We start from the raw sequence: 14,400 nt of genomic DNA, 5'->3' as shown, positions 1-14,400 counted from the left end.
GTCTGTTAACGAATGCTACATTATGCTTTTTTAAACAATCCATTTCCTTCCATATTCATCCAGTCTTCTATTCATACAATTGTTCATGTGCCCTAATGTTATTTTAGGTGATGTGTATACTTTAGGAGAATACACTTTATGTTGGACAAGATATTAAATAAAGTAAACAAGTCACTAAATGTGTGTCCACATCAATACAGAAGCAGCTTATGAAATTTAACTATTGGTTTGAGTTATTGATTTTTTGCTTAGATTAACCAACTTCTCCATAATCACTTGTAAAACTAATACATTATAATTAGAGGATGAGATAAGTAATGGAGATTGGTCTCATCAAATAATTATGCTTCTCAGTTTGAAAGATATTAAAGTAATGTGTTTCCCACCTAATGGGTGACAAAATAGATAATTTATAATAATATATTTCTCATTTTCAGTTGTTTCATTATGTAAAGAAGAATTATTTGCACGTTCTCCCACGTCTGTGAAAGGCACAAATTCTATTCTGTTTAATCAGAGTTTATCCATATAATCTGTAACCACAGCATGCAATAGGAAGCCTTCCAGTAAGAAGCATCTCATTTTGAAACTCCGTTTTCCCGTAGATGTTTATAGTTTTCTATATTCTGTCTGTGTGGAATGCCATCCATAGAAAGTCTGATTTCTCTCTCCTTCTTGTTGATTTACTATCCTGTGTTGGCTTCTGGATTCACTGTTCCATCTTTGATTATTAGAGCAAAGTGTTACCGCTGTCAAAAAGAACAAATAGGACAAATGTTTTTAACATGACTGGCATAATGTAGCTCTAATGCTCAGTGCTCTTTGGTACTACTGGAAAATAAATGCATTAATCCATATCCAATTAATCCAATCTTGATCTTGTCTATCAAGCAAACTATTAACAGTGTTGCACAGTTTGAAGTTGGATTTATACATGTAATACATGTATGACATAAAAATATATAGATTATAAAATTATAATATATATTCGTATGCTAATATATAGCATCCTATAGAAATTACATAGATTTAGTAAAAAATTGGCTGCATTTAAAAAAATCTGATCAGGTACCCACAGTTTTTATTCAAGATTTCAAAATTGAATCTGGTATTAAAAAGCATGTAGTTCCTAACACAGTACAGAATGTAGAACTTTGCATCAATTTTAAAAAGGGGACTTAGAGTGATGGAGAAGGCAAAACTTCCTTGATAAATTAGTTAATGGGTGGAAAACATGGATATGAGAGATGAGTGAAAAAATCCTAAAATTTAAAAACCAGTTATTACTCTTCAAGCAGGATTCAGTATCAGATTTTTTCCTATTTTTCCAGTGTTTTCACCGTTCCTGTCACATTGTCAAATGGACAGGAGTAAACAAGAGAAGGTGACGAATTAAAGGAGAAACAGAAAAGAAAGGTATATTTAATTTCTAAATGTTGTTGCATAAAGAAAGCAAACCAAACCAAACCAAACCAAACCAAAACCCAACCCAAAACTTTCCCCAAAAAAGTCTGAGCAAAGTGGAACCTTTCTAAAAGCCTTTTTTCTTTTCCAAAACCTGCTCCAATAGTACTTTGTTACAACAATCAATTGTTCTTTTCCTTTTTTGAGTTTGGTTAAGTGTCTTGGAGTTCAGTCAGTTGGAATTCATAACTATGTTCTAGACCACTGAGATAACCTTTTTCACTTTCATGAAAAACACTCATAATTCAAGGTCAACCTGAATATAAGAATATAAATTCACTTCTAAGAAGGGTGTCACTTCTTGACCAAAGAAGCATATTATAAATGCATGGTGCATGGTACAAACATAGATATATTAATAAATATGCAGTATAATTAGAGAGGTTGTATAGTAAACCAAGGTATGGTACTACAGCCTTTAATTTTTTACACTTCTATAAGGAGACATTGCATTTATAATTAAAATCTGAAAGTAGTTCATTAGAGAATAACAAATTAATTATCTTCAAAGAATTTACCCTGAGTTCATGTGCCAAGGTTCTGATAATACCAGTTCGTTATTTCCTATATTGAATTATATAATACGAATCTTTAGAATAAATAATTAATTAAATATTTCTTATTTGGATACTCTAGATTTATCTATTTTGCACATGCATACAACAATGAGGGATGATAGTATAAAGTATATGTGTTGTGCTAGATTTGAAAAAACAGAAGCTTCATTCAGTGTGGGAATGGAATCAGATCTGCTCTTTTACATGAGACAGAAGGGAAATATTGAAGAAATGGGATCTGCTGACAGGTACTGAACACAAGTTTTACAGCATGTAAGGCCAATCATTAAAAAAAACCCAAGGTACAAATAGAAAGAGACATCAAGATTAACAAATCAATGTTCTATATTAGCAATAGACAGTGACTAAGGTTAGTAATGGTTCTTTATTTAGTGGACTAGTAAATCCAGCAAAAAGGAGCCTGAGAAGGGCCTAAGTGTTGAATGCTTCTTTGCAATGCAAGTCTTCATCAGTCTTAGATAAAAAGGTCAGTTTAAATCAGACAGTTAATGCAATTAATATCAGAGAAAAAGGGCATTAACACAATATTAGAGACAAAGGATAAGATCTCAACTTTGATAGAAAAAGAAAGGTCAGAGATTATTTATGAAAGCCTCCAATTTAGCCAAGTATTCTCTAACTTGCTCTTTCTTTATTCAAGGTTTATCTTACTCCATTGTAGTTGCATTTATTGTGATTGTCATCTGACTATATTGTGAAAGCAATCAATATAAAAACATCGAATTTATCTGCTGGACCTGACAAATTCAGTTCTAGATACGTGCAGATCTGTCTGTAGCAATCTTAGATTTGCTAACAGTTATCTTTAATAGTGCATTGTATTGAAAAACAGGACAAAGATAAACTGGGGTCTTCATGAAAAAAAGGGGAAGAACTGTAAGCCAGTCAAATTACCTTCAGGTCTCAGAGCAATACTGAAGCAAATTAAACCATTTGCATGTATCTGCAAGAAAACAACAATCTCCATGAACTGAAAAGAACAAGTTGCATACATTTTTTTCCTTTGTAATGTGATAACATGCATTGTGAACAGAAAAGAAGCAACAGCTAAAATATCTGGGATGTAACAAAATTTTGACATTCCTTTGCATTCTATTTTCCTAAGAAAGCTAGGAAAACCATCTCTAGATTAATTCACTAAGAAGTGGCCACAGAGGTGGATAGAGTGAAATTACCTGCTGTTCACTGTCCAAAGAAACAGATAGAAAGAACAGGGTTTCACTGGCATCTGATCTGGATATATCAGTAATGCTCTTAAAAATGACCCAATTGAAATAAACAGAAACTATATTTAGGAAGTCAAAACTTAATTCAGTGGTATTCCAAGGCTAGATTTGAATTTGCCAAGTCAGAGATTGTCAGTAGATATGCATACTTTTATAGGGACACAAGTAGGTAGCAGTTCTTCAGAACAAGATCTGTGGTTATAACAGATCACTAGATGGATAGGAGTCAATAATGTCATCCTGTTATTAAATATATGTGTGTGTGTATGTGTGTATATATATATATGAATGCATAAATAGGAGATACGGAAAATAATTAGTCAATAGATTTGGTTGGAATACTGTTATTTTTTTACACTGCAGCTCAAGAAATTAGCAATATGATGAGTGCAGAAGAAAAAGATAAGCAGATATCTAGAAATAATGGTCTACAAGGAAGGACTGAAAAATATTTCAGTGCTTAGTTTAAAAAGGAGAAGACAGGTGTGAAGGATACAATAGCTGTTCTCAGATGCATAAAAGGCATCAAAGGGAATAATCCACAGTGAATGTGGATAAGTAAAAATATAATGGGTTTGAGTTGCAAAAAGCAGGATTTAGGTTAGACATTAGGAGAAGCTTTCTAATCATAAGAACAGCACAACTTTGGAATAAGTTGTCTGGGGAGTCACCGTAATTTAAGAACTTGCAAGAGTATATCTGTTAAAATTATTTAAGTAGAATTCATCCTTTGAGGTATGCAGAACAATATGGATGACTTCTTGAGGTCTCTTTACAGAGGTTTATGCTAAGATAGTGGCAAACATGAATAAAATTCAAAATGATAATATAAGCGATAGAATCAACATCACTGCCAGAGCCATTCCTCTCTAATTTCTATCGAAGTTTCTCTCTCTCACAATTTTTTTTACCCATTGTTTCATATAAAGCCACCAAGGGGAAAAATGCTACTGTCATAAACTAGGTAGCTTGGCAGGCATTTTAAAGAGGAAACAACAGAACCATCAAAAATAAGCAGATAACCACATAAGCATCAAGGAGAACAATAGTATTAAACTTCTTATAAATGTAGTATGAGTTAAAAGCAAATCTAAACATTAGGTTAGTGTATTCAGGGCAAACACAAGCTTGGCTTAGCCTTTATACATGAAAAGCAAAAGATACACCAGCATAATCCTGAACTAAGAAGATCTTCCTCTCAGGAGCCTGTGGTCATCTGCCAAGTCAGGTGCCTGTGAACTACATCACTGTACATGAAACCTTAAAACTGAAGCTATTGCTTCAATCCTATCAAATTTAGAAAGGATAATTAGCTGAAATGCAGCTCTGAGAGTATGAGGGTACATCTTTTGAACTGGAGAAGTCTTCATTGGAGAGGCTCAGCATGCAAACAATGTGAAACACCTCCTTGCATTTGTTGGCATACCATTGGGCAGAGAGACAGGGAGACGGAAAAAGTCAGCTTCATCTGCAGAGTGATTTCTCAGTCCTGCTTTACTAAATTGAGAGAACCCACGCTAAACCCACTAGAGGGCAACACACATTTCCCTTTTTTTTGTCACTTCCATAGTGCTGCAAATCCCACCTTTAGATAGGAGGAGTAATTTCTCTCAATGAAAGAAAGAATGTTTTCATAAAATACATACCTTAGATCTATTTACAGGATTTGTAAGAAACGGTGCATGAGTCTAAACCAATCACTGGAAAAGACCAAACACATTCCTGTCTATCATGAGAGTACCCTGCAGCGAGTTTCCAGCAACAAGATGCACAGGTTTGGTCACTAAATGTTCAAAGCAGCGCTCTTAGCAAGAGTGGTCTATATGATTTCAAATGGCATGATGATAAACCAGAAATACACCTGCTGACTAGACAGAGAAGACAGACTAGACAGAGTGAAGCCATTTAAAGCTTTTTAGCTCTTAATCAAAGCCACTCAGCATTTTGTGCAGATTTTGAAGACAGACTTACTGGACTTGCTCAGCTAGCTTGTCTGGGCAAGTTTGTCACTTGACTCTGTGTCAGCTCTATCTGGAGGAAAAGTGTACTTCCACTAATGGTGCACAGCAGTCTGGAAGCCTGTCATTAAGATTTGTATCAGGAAAAACTGTTCATGCATACTTAGGTTGCAGGGTTCTTTTTAACTGAAATTTCAACATAACTATTTTAGAAGAAAAGCTACAGCTTTACCCACTGACAGAATGTGTAAACTGCAATAAAACAAGGCTAGGAAAAGTCTAACATACAATATTTTTCTTGTACATCCATGGACAGCTTTACTGGGGGTAAGAAGCTGGTCTATATCACAAAGTATAGAACACATACCTTTCTTCCCTCTGCAACATCTCATATAGAAATGCTACAATCTCATCTGTATGATCTTTCTGTAATTAATGCATAATATGTAACTATTTCAAAGTAATTGATCACAGAGATACATTTTATCTAGAACATGATTTACTGGGTGAGATGATATTACATGTAAAGAATAATAATCTTTTCTCTTAATCATATTAATAGAGATAACTGTTTCTCAGAACTGGAAAGGAATTTTCTCTTGGTGCCAAGCTGAAAAGAAATTGAATCAATCATGCTGAACTAGAGAGAATAAAGCATAATATTGCTTTAAATCTTAATTTCTATAGTTTTCTATTGCACATAGACATCAAAATAAGCTTTATTTCAAATCTTGAAACTCAAAAAATATTGGGGCTGATTCTTGCCTAAAATAAAGTCACTACTGTGACAATGTAATATAGAGGCTTTTGGTGTATGTAAACATACATCTACCATCTACCAGAAGTCAACTTATAGAAACAAAACATAGCAGCACTTTCTAGGTGATGACGAATAAATTATCAAACCTTTTCCCATAATTGTACACTAAATTGCCAAAAGGTTGGTTTTGGGATAGAAACATTTTTTGGAAAAAAGGAAAAAAATGCATGAGTAGAGTGAGAACATTTTTTTTTCCTAGTAAGTTAATTAGTAATAAAAAATAAGTTAAAAATTGTTTCCTACAGAGTGTAAGACTTGTAATTGAGGACAGAGCTTGGCTTTATTTAGTCACTGAAAAAAAACCCAACAAACTTGCAAAAAGGAATTTTAAAAAAGATTAAATATGTAGTATGCAGACTTCACTCACATCTGTTTATTCATTTTCATCTTATGCTTTAAACTCCATTACATGTTGAAGATAAAATTCACCCATCTGTTTTAATATGAATGATTCAGTTCTTTGTAACAATTGTATGCAAACTGAAGCAAATAAATTGCTAAGCATATTGGGAATTAAAGCACTATATTATATGCAGTTAAAACTATTTTGAGCTTTGGCTTCTGCTATTGACTCTTCTAGAAATGTGCATTATTCATCAAGTAAAATTTTAAAAATCTATTTAATAGAGCTGCCAAAATCACTGTCTATACTATATGTTGGTCTAATACAATATGCAGACAAAGCTGTAAAACTGAATTCGTTTCAGATAGAAACAGAAAATCAACTTCTGCCATCATATTCCTAACTAGCAATAGAGGTAACACTTTATAGGCTCATACGATTTTTAAGCAGAACTACTAAGAAGTCATTTCATCCTTTTTGTCTTCCTTTTCGGCAGTTCATAAATTAATTCCCACTTTAATCCCTTAATCACTGGCCTTTGGTGTTGTCATGTTAAAAACAGATCATGTCAAGCTGAGGATCTGACAATTACTGACTTTGGAAGAGCTTTGATTTAAATTAATTTAGTATCAAATACTAGGCATCTTGTCTGAATGATAGCAGGTTTTAAACTGATCATTTGATTATACATTTTTTTACTTCTTTTTTCCTTTCTAAAGCAGATCTCTAATTGTTGCTGCTGCACATAGCCAATATACAGAGTAATGTTGCTTCATGCTGCTGACATTGATATGACAATCACAGCAATTCCACAGCACTTGGATGATGTGAATTGCTATTTAGAAATTAACCCCCACACAATAAAAATCAGACCAAGATGACAGACTTTTTAAAAACTGATCAACAAACCTTCTCTGAATACTGTGTGCCCTTTCATTGTATACAACACATAACTTCAGAGTATTCTGGGAGGAGATGTTTTCTAATGCTAAAGCAGGAAGTTGATAAATGAAGCAGTCCTGTTAAGAACTTATGACCTGGTGTTTAGAAGTTGGTGTTTATAAGAACCAAGGTACAGAGCAGGCCATCTGCAGAGGACAATTCAGGTTGGAAAAAGATTCTAAACAGAAGAGAAAATATCCATAGAATGTCCCTTTGGTTTTAGCTACAGGTCTTTCTTGTACAGTTTCTGAACTTTATAATCGTGGTCCTGGCATTCAAAAAGATGAATCATGGTCCTGGCATTCAAATCGTTTTGGCATGAGAATTGTCCTTTGAAATTCTCAGTTCCTAATGAAAGGGGTTTTTTTCAGAACTTTATCCAGTTGTATCTCCTGCCTGGTGGAGAATAACATCTTCCTCCTACTTTTTTAACATAACTTGAGAGACCTGTGTTAATCAAGTACTCCCTCCCCAAACATTATTTTGCTGGATGACAAAACTGCAAAATGTCTCTGAAATGGTTAAGTAGGAAATAGCTTTTGAGGATCTGAAGTAGAGCTCCTAGCCCACATATTCTCACTTTCAGTCCCTCTGTCTTTCCATATACATATACATAAACATCTATATATATGTATATTTATATATGTACTTATTTGTGTGTGTGTGTATATATATAATAAAAAAGCATATATGCAAGAATCTGCTGAGATACCAACATCCTCATGATCAAAAACCCTATTTTTATTGTTTAGGAAGTTATAAAGTCACCTGATTATCATTAAGGATTTTACAAGCATTATGAACATGTAGCAGTTAATAGAAGCTGCTTTTGCTGAAACTTGTTAAGAGAATAGAGATAACCTTGAGTTTTTTCTCTCTAAACATAGGTGAGAAAATCAACATTGTGAGAAAACTAAGACAGAAATAGATTAATTTATGCATATTTTATATTTTGTGCCTTCTTAGCATGTCTTAAATTTAAGCACCATGTACAAACAATAGGAACAAAGTTATTGCCATATTAGATAAAATTCTATGCTCATCTAATTCAATACTTTGTTTCAGACAAATCTGTTGATAATTTGACTCTGACACTATTTTCTTTTAATAAGAAAACAAAACCAAAAAACCTATTTGATGTCTTAAAGGATAGTTAATACCTCCCAAAAATGCAATTAATTATTCTGAATAGCTAACTAGCAAAAAATTAAAAATTTGCCCATGTTTTCTATTTCAACAGCTTCTTGTAGATTCTACACTTTAATTGCACAATTATGTGGGCAAGTATATTTTCTATCAGTTTAGTATTTGAGCCTTTTTAATTACGTTGAACTTCTTTTTTGTCTCAGATAAGCAGAAAAGCAGGTGTCTCATTTACCATCATTGCTTCAGTGTTTGGAATTTCCCATAAAATTTATAGTAAAACGCCACATGCTCTGAAAAATCATAGATAGATAATACTCCAGAAAAACCCAGAACTAACAGCCATCTGAAGTAGGCTCATTTCCCAAAAAGGATGAGGGTTTGCTGGTTTGTTGTTTTTTTTTTTTTTTTAAATGGTCCCCCAGCTTTTCTCAATCTAAATAGTTGCCAATCGTTAGCCATCTAACTGCTGATCAAATAAAGTTGTTTTTTTTTTTCTTATTTGTTCTGTTTTGCAGTGTGACTTCTGGGGGAAGCCCAGGCATGTAATATGTAAGTTCATAAATCAATGCAAATTCATAAGCGATTCTCAGCATAGCAATGCTGATGTAATGTCCCTTTTAAATCAAGGGTAGTGTAAATCTATTGAACCAACAACTGAGCAATTAATTTTTGATCATTTCAATAGTTTCAATAAAATACTTTTTCTTTCCCACTTTGCATAACTTCTGTGGCTATAGCAGACAAGATTTCTATCCTATATTAAGTTTTGATATGGCAGTTTTGACCTAAGTATATTTAGAACTTTTAAGATAATTCCTGGACTGTAACTTGACTAGTATCATATTAGCAGCTTAACTATAATGTTATCTGCCATTACATTAGTTGGTGAGTAATTTGGAAAAGAGAAGACAATGATACTGAGAAATATCAATACATATGGCTTTTACAGATGAAATAATTTACTCTCAAGTTTTTAAAATGTTGCTTTTTAAATGTTGCTTTACAATTGCCTATTGCAATTTGGTTTTTAAACTTAGATTTCTTTGACTTGAAATGTGGTACTTCAATCAATCACACAGAGCCATGTAATCTGACATGAATAAAGAAAAAGAAGTGAAAGGGAAAAAAAGAAAATAAAAAAAAAAAACTGACTGGTAGGAGTGGTTTAGGCTAACAATGAACCAGAAGTGAAGCATCATAAATGTGGAGGACAAGGGAGGGAAACTCAAATAGCACTATGATATGTATCTTCAAGCTAGAAATATTGCTGTCAAAAGAAATCTCCGTTGTCTCATGCCAAGGAGTGCTACTCAAAAGGTATCATAGTAATGAGAATAGCAATTCTTGTACAAAAAACCATACAAATCCTGGTAATTGTGTATAAAAAGAAAGTTTACTGATCTATTTAGGCATGATGTGAAGCTGAAATTCCAGTCTGACAGTCTGGAACCAATGGAGATAACAGCTTACGAATAAGAGCTTACCTTCTGGCTGGCATCTTGACACTTACATTTAAAATAATGAAAAGCAGACAATTCTAGAATTAATTCCTGTCAAAGCAATTAGAATTCACTAAGCAAAGGGTGCTATCTAGTCCAAACTGAAAGATAAAGGAAGCAGATACTGGACAGATGTTTTGATAATAAATTCAAAATCATACAAGGAATACAGGAGAGAGAAAGTGGGAGACACATGTCAGATAGAGATGAAACAGAACTCAAAATTCCAATCTATGGGCAGCATACAGAGCTGTTCATACTGAGCCAACCATCATGAGCTGAGCTACAGTCAAGTATCTGGAGAAAAACTCAATTAGAAATACTATAATTTGAAAGAATTTGCAAGCCTTACTAAGTTTGTACAAGGCAAAAAAATAATTTTTGCAGAAAAAAAAATGATTAGGCTACCACCCTTAAAGCTAACAGGACATATCATAGCTTTGCATTAAAACACAGATATCAATGAAGACTTTTCTCAGGCTACATACCTGAGAATTTTTTTGAACATAGATCCTAGCTCTAGAGCTGTCCAGGAAAGTAGTATCAAGTCAATTTCTTTCAGCTTTATAGAGTTAGAATTACATGTCTGCATTTTCTGTATCTATTTGTCAGTACAAAACACATTTAGAGAAGCAGTTCAATAATAGAAAATGAAGATATTTAACCTCAGAACAAGTAACTTCATACAGAAAAAGCTGCAGAAATATGTATTTTTCAGCAGAAATACTTATACTAAAACTTTGATTACATTTAATGTCATGTGACCATGAATTCTTGCAAAAATGTCTGATTAAATTCTCAATACAAGTTTTAAAAGTTACAAGTGGAGATTTGAACCTGCAAATCCTACACTACTTCCAATTCAGCTCTTGTTATCTGACTACCATGTTCTCCTTGTTGACTTTTGTAGGCCAGAGAACAGTTTTTAGTAATACAAAAGTTCTTATTGAGCTCATCAAGTGCTAAGCCATTTAGCAGTTATGCACCTCATCTTCATTATATCCTAATATCAAATGCATTGACACAAACCAGCCATTTTTGATTAAATTTAATACTGACCTGTTTGACTGAGCTTTTAATTAAATGGAACTTAATTTGATGAGTATTGTGCTGCACTATGGGGTACTTGTATGTAGGCAGTTATGTAAGTGTGATTTGTTTTTTTATATAGCATTTTTATTGAAATAGCCCTGTTATTCACTCCTAGTAATGCATCAGTACAGACAGTAGAATATATGAGCTATGGCTGAACATAGATCTGAAGCAGCAGAAACTGCTGTTAATTAGAGTGCCACAGAAAGTAGGAATCTTTTTCTCTTCTATTTACACCTGTAATGGTAGCATTTATATAAGATACCTTTATGATGTGTATACAGTAGCTATTTTTCATTTCTTTCTAAAAGAATTCTGTTGACTCTGAAAGTTACATATAAATTCTTAAGAGCTAATTCAATAGTTATAATGGCTCTACTCATTCCTACAGTTAAGGAAAACATTAGCATAGGTTTACATTCATGTCCTTTTCCAGAAAGCTCTTAGATTTTTGTTTAAGTTTAGATGTGCACATAACCCTCATTTATATCAATGAGACATAATCTATGTTTCAGTGCTTTTCTGAATGGAACCTTTAATTTCCAAGAATTCACCACTCCGATTATTGGCATTAGAGGCAGAAAAAAGGAGCGTCTTTCTCTTTTACTTGAAGAAAAATACTTTTAGAATCAAAACTTCATTATGGTATTATATTGGGCATGTACCAAATTAAAGGCTCTTTTCAGTGGTGCCCAATGACAGGGCAAGAGGCGGTGGGCACAAACGGAAACTTAGGAGGTTTCATCTGAATATCAGGACACACTTTTTTACTGTGAGGGTGATTGAGTGTTGGCACAGGTTGCCCACAGAGGTTGTCGAGTCTCCATCCTTGGAGATACTCAAAAGCTGTCTGGACATTGCCCTGGGCTCTAGGTGGCCCTACTAGAGCAGAGGGATTGAACTAGATGACCTTCAGAGGTCCCTGCCAACCCCAACTATTCTGTGAAATGTTATATCTTGAAGAATAAAGTACTTCTATTGGTGAACTAAACTCATTTAGATGTGTTATTCTAGCTCTGAGAGAGATAAAGAAAATGTGAAAAAACTTATAAATATAAAGCATGCCTTATAAAAACATATGCTCTTTTATAGAAATAGGTACAGACATACAAAATAGGCTACAAGTCTATAAGATATTCTTCTTCTAATATGCTCCCCATGTTACAAAAGTACAGCCACAGATGTTATGTATAGACCACAGGAAAAGAAAATATGCAAAATTAGAGTTAATCATACCCATCCGCAACAGGAGATTGGGAAACTGTTAAATATTGAGGCTTACACTTTCTTAGAGGGGTTCTTTTCCAGTTGTATTCGAAGGTTTTGTTAACAAAATCAAATTTCCATAATTTCTGAGAATTAGACTGATTTTAAAAGCAGAGAAGGGAAATGCCAAAAATTACATTTTGACATCTAAAGCCAACCACACAGGTGACAAACTAGCCTTCTTCACTGTTTTGGGGTTGTTTTTTTTTTAAACCTGAAGATTTTTTCTGTTGAAGTTATTACAAAAGTAATCCTAGTTAGAAGTAGAAAGTAAATGGACACTGTAAAAAAAGTGACTGACATCATGCAGAGTTCACAAAAAAGTGAAACAAAACCCCAGATATTTGAATTATTTTCAATATTAACTAATTTGGATAGATTGGCCTTAATTCTGTAGGTGTGTGTAAATATTTATTGTTGTATCTGTATATGCAAATATCAACAGTGTATTTATGTTCTTTATCCCAAATTCTCTTCAATGGAGAATATTATTACTATTCAATTGCATTACAGTGCTCTAAATCTCTAAGTGACTATGATCAATCATTAAATATTAAATAAGAACATATCTGGATAATTGTAGACTTCCTGCATGAATTAGCAATAGTGTACCACCAACCAAATCACTAAGACGAATGAAAAAGTGTATCTTGAAAACAAGTTGTGCATTTTAAATGGGAGGGGAAGTAATGACGAGAATATCTCAGCAAGATATCTGCAGGATAGTGAAGTCTAAAATTAAGATATTTAATTAACAAGATAGGAATCAATAAATCATTATATCAATGGAGAAATTACTAGATGTAGGACAAATAAAAAAAATATACACAATGGCCCAGTAATGCCTTAATCTTTGAAATATATGCTTACTTTCCAATACAATAATTCCTTGCTTTTCTTTTTTAGTTTCTCAGTGTTTCCCCACTTACTTTTCATTTCATTTTTTTACTAAATATTTTTCCCTTTCCCTTTCTTTACTTCGTTCTTCATACTATTTGTAAAAGATTAACTTTTTTGTTTAAAACTTCCTCAGTCATGATATTCAAGTAGGTAAAAAGCTCTCTAAAACACTTTGCCCTCACAGTCAAATTCATTCTTTCTGGGGTGTTACGATTCCCTGAAGAAACTGTCAGCACCTTTAGCAATAAATAGAGGCCGAACTTGTAATACATTTTCTTGAGCTCTCTCCCTCTCTGTGCTAATCTTTACTTGCTTTTCCAGAGAATCTGGCTGCTATCAAAGTCTTAACTTTTACAGTAAGCCTCAAATCATATAATTGTTCCCAGGACCTTCCTATATAAAAAGGCAGAATAGCTTTCACTGAAATAATAAGTGGAGAGGCAAAATGGTGTTTCTCTACAAAGTTTGGCAGCATAAAATATATTTGTTGCCAAACGTCATGAAAACAAACTGTACAAATAAAAACAAAACCTGCTAGCTTCCAGACTACCTAAACTTCTGAAAGCATTCCATTATTCACATAGGTTTCCACAAGAGACTCCCATAAACCTGCTATAATTAAAATTTTAACAAAAAAGCAAAATTAAGAAAAATCTCAGGTCTTCTAAACATGCTAGCTGAGTAACACACAAACAGGAGGAAATTCACCTGCATAATACCACAAATGAAAACATGTATAAACCATTTTAATACATATCTAATTGTAATTCACTACTGAAATAATATCTATTCACATGTCTTGATCCATCATTTCCTTGTGTCTTTATACAGGTGTAAATGACCTATTAAATAATACTAACATTCTTTCATTGCAGAACAGTGGAATATTGGACCCCTGCAGCATCTAATAGAAACGTAACAGACATCTCCTTTTTATTCCTTTTTGTTCATTATACCATTTTTAGTTTTTCTATAAGATAAATACTTGTGTATTTTATCCATTCAACAGTTATGATTTTCTAGAGTTCAATAGTTTCTTCAATTTATTTTACCATTATTCTTCTTTTGCTACAAATCCTCCCTTTTGTTTCTATCCTGTTTTCTTTTATTCTTGCTCTTCTTTCACATTGATTTTTTTTTCCCGTGCTCCTCTACTAGTTATTCTT

The sequence above is a fragment of the Ciconia boyciana genome, chromosome 2, assembly GCF_034638445.1.
Source record: "Ciconia boyciana chromosome 2, ASM3463844v1, whole genome shotgun sequence".
NCBI lineage: Eukaryota > Metazoa > Chordata > Aves > Ciconiiformes > Ciconiidae > Ciconia > Ciconia boyciana.
The sequence above is the reverse complement of the archived record's forward strand: the minus strand, read 5'-3'. Positions refer to the sequence as shown.